Source organism: Schistocerca cancellata, chromosome 7 (genome assembly GCF_023864275.1).
Source record: "Schistocerca cancellata isolate TAMUIC-IGC-003103 chromosome 7, iqSchCanc2.1, whole genome shotgun sequence".
Classification (NCBI taxonomy): Eukaryota; Metazoa; Arthropoda; class Insecta; order Orthoptera; family Acrididae; genus Schistocerca; species Schistocerca cancellata.
Window position 1 is genome coordinate 231,032,726 of NC_064632.1, and position 11,196 is coordinate 231,043,921.

An 11,196-nucleotide genomic window follows, 5' to 3' on the forward strand; every position below is an offset into this window, starting at 1 on the left:
CTTCACGTCCAAGGCAGCTGCACGCTAAATAAAGTTACAGAGAACTGTTTGCAATTCAGTTTCTGCGTGTCGACGGAATTTTCGTACTCGTAAGTTCTTCTCCCAAGTCAGAGACTACTATAAATGTTTATGGAGAGAAAGGAAACTGTTGGACGGTCCAAGGTCACATACGATAAGAAAATAGGAATCAACCAGGAACGGTGACTGCACTTTGTAGACGAACTGATACAGTTCGCAAGTAAACCACCCGTATGTGGCGACGACGACCTTCCATTTATATTATCACGAGTAATAATTTTCTTCGTTAATAAATAGGGAAGTATTATAAAGGTCCTCATTTCAAGTAACAGTCACGAATTATCAGAAATTCATGAAGAAATTAAAGTATGAAGGGAACGATGTTACGAGATGTAGTACTTACAGTGTATATTATTCACATTGTGTACAGTATTCCTCAGTTTTGAATATAACATACGCATCACTATTATTGTAAAATATGTGTAATATGAAAAAACAATTTTGTTTGTTAGCAAGTAAGTGTGTGACATCGAGGTAATTTGATGTAAGCTTTACAAAAGACACTTTCCAGTTGTGATAGTATTTATGTATTTTATGTTTTACGTATTTTAGGTACAGATCGAAAGACTCCTTGTAAGAACAGTTAAATAAACATATGAACTATTTCTTATGTCTTAAAACAAAACAAAAAATAAACATATAAAGTCTCTGTAGGTGGACTGCTCGCTAAAAGTGAAGTTCCACGTTCGAGTGTCGGTACAGCACCGAGTTTTAATCTACCAGTAAGTTTCAGGAAGTTACTCAATCCGCTGTAGTGTAAGATTCCTTCTGGAGTTTACGTTAGTTCCGGAATTAACAGATAAAAAAATTTTCTTAGTACATATAATATGCACAATAGGGCATTGTCCAAAACGTGGAACTCTTATTTAAATGAACTTGCTTTTGTATATATACTCATCTCTACAGGTTGACTAACTTTTGATTTTGTCTCCTCTTTGTGCTAAGATAAAACATCTTATAACAAAAGCAATCTTTGTTCCACTAAATTATCGGTATCCCTATTGTTACTAAGATCAACAGTAACTTAATTGAGTGGATTAACAGACTAATATACCTAAGGTAAATGACGAAGAAGCGATACTGGACAATAAAGGAGAGGAATAAACAAAATAAAAAATACTTGCCTTTCAGTCGTAATTCTGAACCTGACATTAACACATAAATTTCCATTATGTCCTAAAAATCCTTTTACAATCAGTTTACTAATATGTGCAGTGAGATATAGCAGAGACAACTTATTTCGATGCAAAGAGTTGCGGACTACAGTATACGGAGACCTGGAAAGAAAATTTATCCAGCAGTGCATACTTTCAGGTCGTACACCCCTTTCTTTGAACAGAACTGATGTAAACTTTGACAGGAAACGCAGGTGCTTTAAAGTTCTCCTCGTTTAAAGTTATAACCATAACCTCCGGGTTGCAGTCTAGCAGATGAAGAGACTGTGCCTCGAGACTGGGTTGTTGCTTACCGATGTCATTATGTATAATAAATAACAATATTCCGCTTCGTACTAACCTGCTGCCAAGCGATCGAAGGGGTAGTGGAGCCATGAAGGAGAAAAAGAAGTGCTGAAAGCAAACTGCAGTCTTGTTCTCGTTTGTTTCTGTTCTCTTCTCCCGCACGTTCAGACCCACAGACGAAAGCAGTTTCTATACCGTGGCGGAAAGAACGCATCTGTTCTTTTTCACAGGGTTACATTCGTTCCTCTTTGCTATTCTGAAAGCATCCACGAGAGAGACTTATTCTTTCTATTTTATCGGCTTCCACAAAGAGTAAGGATATTTTTCCTTCAACGATTCAAGGCACTAGCAGAAAATGGTGGATAAAAATTCTTCGAGGCACAAATGCAAAGAAACGGAATTAGTAATCCGTAAGACTTTTGGCTTAAACAATGTGATATGTCTTGGGCGTCACGAATTTTAGAGTGAAGGATGCAAAATCAAATACACTCCACAACATTAAATTTTGGATAAAAAGTGTTATAATCACGAAGAACAGAAAATGAACTAAAATCGAAGGTCACAGGGAAGGTGAGTGGAACTGATGGAATACTTGCAACAGTCTACATATGGCCGCTGGATGCGACTAGAAAAATGCGCAAATCATTCCCGTTTTCAAGAAGGGATCGTTGAACAGGCTCACAGAACTACAGGCCTATGTTGCTGACGTCAGTCTGTTGTAGAATTTTCGAACGGGTTCTATGCCTTCGTGTTGTGAGGTAACTGAAGACGAAAATATTTTCCGTAGGAAAATGATGACATTGTGAAACCCAGCTCGGCCCATTAGTAGATGAGACTCAGAGGGAAGTACTTTCCGGCATCTAGATTGATGCCATATTCATTGACCACTGGTAGACATTTGACAAAATTCTGCTTATTGCCTAATGAACAAAATAAGAGCGTACGGAATATCAGACTAGCTTTATGATCGGCTTGGACGGTTCCAGCGAAACCGAACACAGCATGAAACCGCCTGGCAGATTAAAACTGTGTGCCACACCGATACTCGAACTCGAGACCCTCGAGTCTCGGTCCGGCATACAGTTTTAATCTTCCACCGCTGCAGAGTGAAAATTTCATTCTGGAAACATGCACCCGGATGCGGAAAGCCAAGTCTCCGTAATATCCTTTCTTCCAAGAGTCCTAGCTCTGCAAGTTCCGCAGGAGAGCTTCTTTGAAGTTTGAAAGGTAGGAGAAGAGGCACTGGTGGAATTAAAACTGCGAGGACGGGTCGTCAGTCGTGCTTGGGCAGCTCAGATCGTACAGCAATTGCATGCTATAGGGAAAGGTCCCTAGTTCGAGTCTCGGTCCGTCACACAATATTAATCTGCCATGAAGTTTCATATCGGCGCACACTCCGCCGAAGAGTGAAAATTTCAGTCTGAGAACACAGCATGTCATTCACACAAATAAACAGAAATCAAACGAAGCCAAAATTAGCATACGGGAGCCATGCATGAAGCGATCAACAAATGCAAAAGTAAAATTCTTGGTACCAACTTAAAAGAAAATCCTAAAAAGTCTTGGTCTATTAAATCAATAAATGGATCTAAGCCATCTGTCCAGACACTCTGACACAGAGAATGACCCAGGAAAGGCCGAAATATTAAACATATTTTCCCAAAAATATTTCAAAGAGAACGATCACACTGTAGTTCCTCCTTTAAATCGTAGCACTAACGACAAAATGACAGATGTCGAACTAAAAGGCAACGGGACGAAAAGCACTGGATCCGACGGGATACCAGTTCGATTCTACACAGAATTTGCGAAATACTTTCCCCCATTTCTAGTAGCAGCGTGCCGTAGGTTTCTCGTGGAGTGAAGCATTCCCAATGACTGGAAAAATTTACAGTTCATTCCCATTTTTAAGAAGGGCTGTCGAACAGATGCACAAAACTGTAGGCCTGTATGGCTACATCGATTTGTTGTAGAATTTTGGAAAATGTTTTAAGCTCGAACGTAATGACACTTCTGGAGACCGAAGTTCTCCTCTACAGGAACCATCTAGGATTCCGTAAACAACGATCATGTGAAATCTAGCTGGCTCTGTTCGTCCACGAGACACAGAAAGCAGTAGCTACAGGTGACCAAGCAGATGCCGTGTTCCTTGACTTCCGAAGGCCATTCATTAGATACAGTTTCGCATTACCACCTAATGAACAAAATATGGGTTTGTGGAATATCAGACCAAGTGTCTGACTGTACTCAAGTGTTACTAGCAAACAAAACACAAAATGTCATTCTGAACCGAGAGATGTCTTCAGACGTAAAAATAACTTCGGGCGTGCACCAGGGGAGTGTTGTAGGACCATTGCTTTTCACAACATATATACTATATATTTACTGTATGGAGGAAGAATATATTTTCGTTAATGTTTGTAAAGACCCAGTCTCCTGTGCATATATTCTTTCCTTAAAATTGTTTAATGAAATGTAATAGTAATAACTGTTGTATTCTGTGACATCTTAGTGAAAATTTATCGATGATCAGCGATACTGAAATGGCCTGTTGCTGAAACAGAATAGATTCGGGAAGAATTTTCTCTTATTTTTGTGTAAGAGCACGAGCTCATTTACTCTTATTTCTCTTCCTCTGGCGGTCCGTCGTAGCGAGTAGACATGCTGTGCAAGTTGTGTTTAAATTACAATGTTCGCTGGCTTAAAGTAACTAAATGTGATATCTGTTTAGAACTTTTGTAATTATTTTAAATCCACCTACTCCCAGTGTGAATAGTCACATGATTTTTTGCTGTTGCATAATTTGTTACAGGCGGGTTCCAGCGAAGTCGGCATTCGTCCGTTAAGAGCATTCGTACATTCTTGAAAAAATGAGTACAGTGATTCAACGATAATTAATGTTAGCACATCCGATAAATGTGATACGGTGGGTCTCCAGTGGCAGGCTCTGCCGCTACACCTATCAAGATGATAGGACTACATTACTGACGTAAAACTTATTTTTCTTCGACCCCTTTTATACGACACATGTATAGGTTCAACTACAGACACTGCCTTTAAGAGAATAGGTATTGAGAAAACAAGTTAACAGGCAAAATGCTAGATAAAATGACGGAGCCTCGAATCTTTTTGAAAGCGTCACTTTTTTTCATAGCTCACTACTTCATTTTCATTCACCATTGAATCTTATTCGTTGAAAAATGCTGACAGACATGTACAAGCAATTCTTTAATACGAAAGGTGTTAACAGTTCTAAACTCGTAGATTATGGATATCCATTTGCGCCGTAAATTAAAATCAACAATTATATCAAGCCACTTTGAGGATTCTCCACATCGAACTCAATATGTCTGGACTACCGCATGCCCTCCCGGTTGGCCGTGCGGTCTAACGCACGGCTTTCCGGATTGGGAAGGAGCGCCGGTCCCCGGCACCAACCCGCCCGGCGGCTTTGTGTCGAGGTCCGGTGAGCCGGCCAGTCTGTGGATGGTTTTTAGGCGGTTTCCCATCTGCTTCGGCAAATGCGGGCTGGTTCCCCTTATTCCGCCTCAGCTACACTATGTCGGCGATTGCTGCGCAAACAAGTTCTCTACGTACGCGTACACCACCATTACTCTACCACGCAAACATAGGGCTTTCACTCGTCTGGTGTGAGACGTTCCCTGGGAGTCCACCGGAGGCCGAACCGCACAATAACGCTGGGTTCGGTGTGGGGTGGCGAAGGGGTGAAGTGGACTGCGGTAGTCGTCGTGGGGTTGTGATGATGTTTGGTTTGTGGGGCGCTCAACAGCCTGGTTATCAGCGCCCGTACAATTACCCAATCTTTGCTCAGTCCAATTGCGCCACTTTCCTGGATGATGATGAAATGATGAGGACAGCACAAACACCCAGTCATCTCGAGGCAGGTGAAAATCACTGACCCCGCCGGGAATCGAACCCGGGACCCCGTGCTCGGGACGCGAGAACGCTACCGCGAGACTCGTCGTGGGGTTGTGGACCACTGCGGCTGCGGCGAGAACGGAGATTCTCCGTCGTTTCTAAGTCCCCGGTTAACATAACATAACAAAACTACCACATAGTTCACGCATAGTGTCTGGGGATACTTGAATCCTTGTGTCAAATTTGCTTCTGCTTTCAGTGAGGTTAGAGTGGTTCTTATAGCAGCTTTATGAAATATCCATTATGGGACTATGTCTATTGAGAAAAAAAGGGCATCCACGAATCTGTCTCCTCGTATCACTTGCCACAGCCTTTTCCACTGGCTCCCTTGATTTTTCAAAGGAATGCACCAATGTTTATTTTTTTATAACTAGTGCTTTCGACGGCAGAAATCACGTTCCATAAGCCTGACAGTCTTCTCCCGAGCAGCTTTACTTAAATATAATACAATTTAAGTCGATACAATACTCAGTGATCAGATAAGCGATTGTGGCCACCACCCACGATACTGAATGGCACATTTGGCGTTGTGGGCACATAGCGTATTTATATGACGAATGTACAGGTGAAGCAGAGACGAATGGGGGTCATTCTAGAGACGATACGGACCACAAATTGGAAAATCTATGCACATAAGCGACTTTCACAAAGGGCAGATTGCTCTGGCCCAGGGCTTGGAACGAGTATATTGGATATGTGTGCAGGTCAGAGGCCTTCCCGCTTTGTAAAGCAGGATAGGCGGTGATCTGTGGGAGATATGACGACACAGTGGAAGGCTGGTGCAGGCATAAGTGCTTTGGGGCACTACGTCCAGTGCTCATTCTTGAACACGAGGCTTCACAGCTAAGAACTCCTACGTGTTTCCATGTGGATCTAATGACTTCGTGAATTGCTGTTGCAGTGGAAATGAGGACAATAAAATTGGATAGCGAATCAATGGTAACATGTCGCCTGGTTCGATGAATCACCTTTCTCCTCACACCAGGTGTCTGGATACATTGCCATCCAGGAGAACAGCTTCTCGGAACACACACCACATCACGGACGCAGTCTGGGGGGGGGGGGGGAGGAGGGCAGTATTATGCTGTAGCGGACTTTCATCTCGGCTTTCAAAGGACTTTCCACTTGAACACTATTGCAGACTACCTGCATTGTTCAGCGTGGGTGACGTCGATGACATCTTCTAGCAAGACTGCTCCCCATATCACAAGTCCAGGATCGTGTTACGGTGGTTTGAGGAGCGTAACAGCGAACTCAAGTTATTGTATTGTCCACCATATTCGCAAATCAGCCTCATCTGAACCCGGTGGAACACATCCTATACACTATCGCAAAACAGCTCCTCGGCCACAAGCTACCGGCTCGTAATTGACAGCAACTGCGTGACATGTACGTAGACATATTGTACCATGTTGTTGTTGTTGTTGTGGTCTTCAGTCCTGAGACTGGTTTGATGCAGCTCTCCATGCTACCTACTCTATCCTGTGCAAGCTTCTTCATCTGCCAGTACCTACTGCAGCCTACATCCTTCTGAATCTGCTTAGTGTATTCATCTCTTGGTCTCCCTCTACGATTTTTACCCTCCACACTGCCCTCCAATACTAAATTGGTGATCCCTTGATGCCTCAGAATATGCCCTACAAACCGATCCCTTCTACTAGTCAAGTTGTGCCTTAAACTCCTCTTCTCCCCAATTCTATTCAATACCTCCTCATTAGTTATGTGATCTACCCATCTAATCTTCAGCATTCTTCTGTAGCACCACATTTCGAAAGCTTCTATTCTCTTCTTGTCCAAACTATTTATCGTCCATGTTTCACTTCCATACATGGCCACACTCCATACAAATACTTTCAGAAATGACTTCCTGACACTTAAATCTATATTCGATATTAACAAATTTCTCTTATTCAGAAACGCTTTCCTTGCCATTGCCAGTCTGTGTTTTATATCCTCTCTACTTCGACCATCATCAGTTATTTTCCTCCCCAAATAGCAAAACTCCTTTACTACTTTAAGTGCCTCATTTCCTAATCTAAATCCCTCAGCATCACCCGACTTAATTCGACTACATTCCATTATCCTCGTTTCGCTTGTGTTGATGTTCATCTTATATCCTCCTTTCATGACACTGTCCATTCCGTTCAACTGCTCTTCCAAGTCTTTTGCTGTCTCTGACAGAATTACAATGTCATCGGTGAACCTTAACGTTTTTATTACTTCTCCATGGATTTTAATACCTACTCCGAACTTTTCTTTTGTTCCCTTCACTGCTTGCTCAATATAAAGATTGAATAACATCCGGGAGAGGCTACAACCCTTCCCAATCACTGCTGTCCCTCGACTCTTATAACGGCCATCTGCTTTTTGTAGAAATTGTAAATAGCTTTCCGCTCCCTGTATTTTGCCCCTGCCACCTTCAGAATTTGAAAGAGAGTATTCCAGTCAACATTGTCAAAAGCTTTCTCTAAGTCTACAAATCCTAGAAACGTAGGTTTGCCTTTCCTTAATCTATTTTCTAAGATAAGTTGTAGGGTCAGTATTGCCTCACGTGTTATAACATTTCTATGGAATCCAAACTGATCTTCCCCGAGGTCGGCTTATACCAGTTTTTCCATTCGTCTGTAAAGAATTCGCGTTAGTATTTTGCAGCTGTGGCTTATTAAACTGATAGTTCGGTAATTTTCACATCTGTCAACACCTGCTTTCTTTGGAATTGGAATTACACTCCTGGAAATTGAAATAAGAACACCGTGTATTCATTGTCCCAGAAAGGGGGAACTTTATTGACACATTCCTGGGGTCAGATACATCACATGATCACACTGACAGAACCACAGGCACATAGACACAGGCAACAGAGCATGCACAATGTCGGCACTAGCACAGTGTATATCCACCTTTCGCAGCAATGCAGGCTGCTATTCTCCCATGGAGACGATCGTAGAGATGCTGGATGTAGTCCTGTGGAACGGCTTGCCATGCCATTTCCACCTGGCGCCTCAGTTGGACCAGCGTTCGTGCTGGACGTGCAGACCGCGTGAGACGACGCTTCATCCAGTCCCAAACATGCTCAATGGGGGACAGATCCGGAGATCTTGCTGGCCAGGGTAGTTGACTTACACCTTCTAGAGCACGTTGGGTGGCACGGGATACATGCGGACGTGCATTGTCCTGTTGGAACAGCAAGTTCCCTTGCCGGTCTAGGAATGGTAGAACGATGGATTCGATGACGGTTTGGATGTACCGTGCACTATTCAGTGTCCCCTCGACGATCACCAGTGGTGTACGGCCAGTGCAGGAGATCGCTCCCCACACCATGATGCCGGGTGTTGGCCCTGTGTGCCTCGGTCGTATGCAGTCCTGATTGTGGCGCTCACCTGCACGGCGCCAAACACGCATACGACCATCATTGGCACCAAGGCAGAAGCGACTCTCATCGCTGAAGACGACACGTCTCCATTCGTCCCTCCATTCACGCCTGTCGCGACACCACTGGAGGCGGGGTGGCGGGCTGCACGATGTTGGGGCGTGAGCGGAAGACGGCCTAACGGTGTGCGGGACCGTAGCCCAGCTTCATGGAGACGGTTGCGAATGATCCTCGCCGATAGCCCAGGAGCAACAGTGTCCCTAATTTGCTGGGAAGTGGCGGTGCGGTCCCCTACGGCACTGCGTAGGATCCTACGGTCTTGGCGTGCATCCGTGCGTCGCTGCGGTCCGGTCCCAGGTCGACGGGCACGTGCACCTTCCGCTGACCACTGGCGACAACATCGATGTACTGTGGAGACCTCACGCCCCACGTGTTGAGCAATTCGGCGGTACGTCCACCCGGCCTCCCGCATGCCCACTATACGCCCTCGCTCAAAGTCCGTCAACTGAACATACGGTTCACGTCCACGCTGTCGCGGCATGCTACCAGTGTTAAAGACTGCGATGGAGCTCCGTATGCCACGGCAAACTGGCTGACACTGACGGCGGCGGTGCACAAATGCTGCGCAGCTAGCGCCATTCGACGGCCAACACCGCGGTTCCTGGTGTGTCCGCTGTGCCGTGCGTGTGATCATTGCTTGTACAGCCCTCTCGCAGTGTCCGGAGCAAGTATGGTGGGTCTGACACACCGGTGTCAATGTGTTCTTTTTTCCATTTCCAGGAGTGTATTATATTCTTCTTGAAGTCTGAGGGAATGTCGCCTGTCTCATACATCTTGCTCACCGGATGGTAGAGTTTTGTCAGGACTGGCTCTCCCAAGACTGTCTGTAGTACCACATACCTCCGAAAATCTACAAAGGTCTTATCATGCCCAAAATATGCACAATCGCTTCTGTTTTGCATTCCAAAGGGATGTCAACATGCCATTAAGCAGGCGGTCACAATGATTTGGCTCAACCGTGTAGTACTGTACTGAAGTTTTCGCACTAGAAAACTCCTCCCGAACAGGCCATGGAAGTGCAAAGACAGCAACCGGCCGCCGTGTCATCCTCAGACCACAGGCGACACTGGATGCGTGTATGGAGGGGCACGTGGTCAGCACACCAATCTCCCGGCCATATGTCAGTTTCCGAGATCGGAGCCGCTACTCCTCAATCAAGTAGCTCCTCAGTTTGCCTCACAAGGGCTGACTGCACCCCGTTTGCCAACAGCGCTCGGCAGACCGGATGGTCACCCATCCAAGTGCTAGCCCAGCCCGACAGCGCTTAACTGCGGTGGTCTGACGGGAACCGGTGTTACCACTGCGGCAAGGCCGTTAGCTTTTGCACTAGAAGCGCAGTGTAATTTGTTAATATCAGTGAAGTGCGTCCTGTAACATCCCCACATGGTAATTATTCATCATGGTACACACACTGTCATTGCAACTAACAGCATTTTCAATTTACGTCGGAGCTTCACACGATCCTTCACAGTATGCCAAGATTACGCTGCACAGTTGAAGTCCTGCCTCATTCAGCAGCTGGTGCCTAGGCTAGTGGTCTCATCCCATCAAGCCAGAGGACGTGTGGGAAAACGTAACGGTTTAGAGCAGAAACACAGCGGATCGACGAGCGGGCGATCGTGGCAGCACAAATGAAGACTTCTGCTCTAATATTGCTAAGCAATACTACATGACAAGCGGAGGTAGTGGGTGAAGAACATCGTATGTGGTGTGTTTCATGAATATCAGTTGATGGATTTATCATAAATTGAGAAATGGAAGCTCTACGTCTAATTTCATCTCCACACTAATGGCATCTTTATCAGGATATGAGCATGTAAATACTGGTAAGTGCCAAAACTATTTTTTCTAGTTATAGTTAATGTGCTGTGCACATGCGACATCCTTGGCGCTGAGTTATCGGTAGTATCTGCCCTGTGTACGTCTCCACCCCACTGCTAGGAAATGGGAGGACACCGGCACGAAAAGGGGGGGGGGGGGGGGGGTGAGCAGCAGCATGTGGGGATATAGGGGCGCGTGCGGCAAGCAGAATTGAAAGGGAACTTGCAGCAGTGTGTAGAGTTGGAGGTCCGTTTCTCCTAGGACATGTGAGCGATACATTGGGTCGAACATACCTGAAGGCGGCGGTGGAGGTCTATCCTGTGGAATGTTACTGCCGCCGTCACGCTGGTTGGATATTAACTGTCAGCTACTCAAACACTGCAGGAAACGAGTCGGTTCGGGGAACTGTTGCGTTCCTATATTGTGAACGCCCTTTTCTGTTAAGGACAGTTATTTTGTTCTAAAGTG

At 45.1% G+C, this 11,196-nt stretch overlaps 1 pseudogene; it reads right to left on the reverse strand.

Annotated features, from left to right (window-relative positions):
• Positions 1–10,108: 10,108 nt before the first annotated feature.
• LOC126093029 (5S ribosomal RNA) lies at positions 10,109–10,226 on the reverse strand (annotated as a pseudogene).
• Between the last annotated feature and the right edge of the window lie 970 nt (positions 10,227–11,196).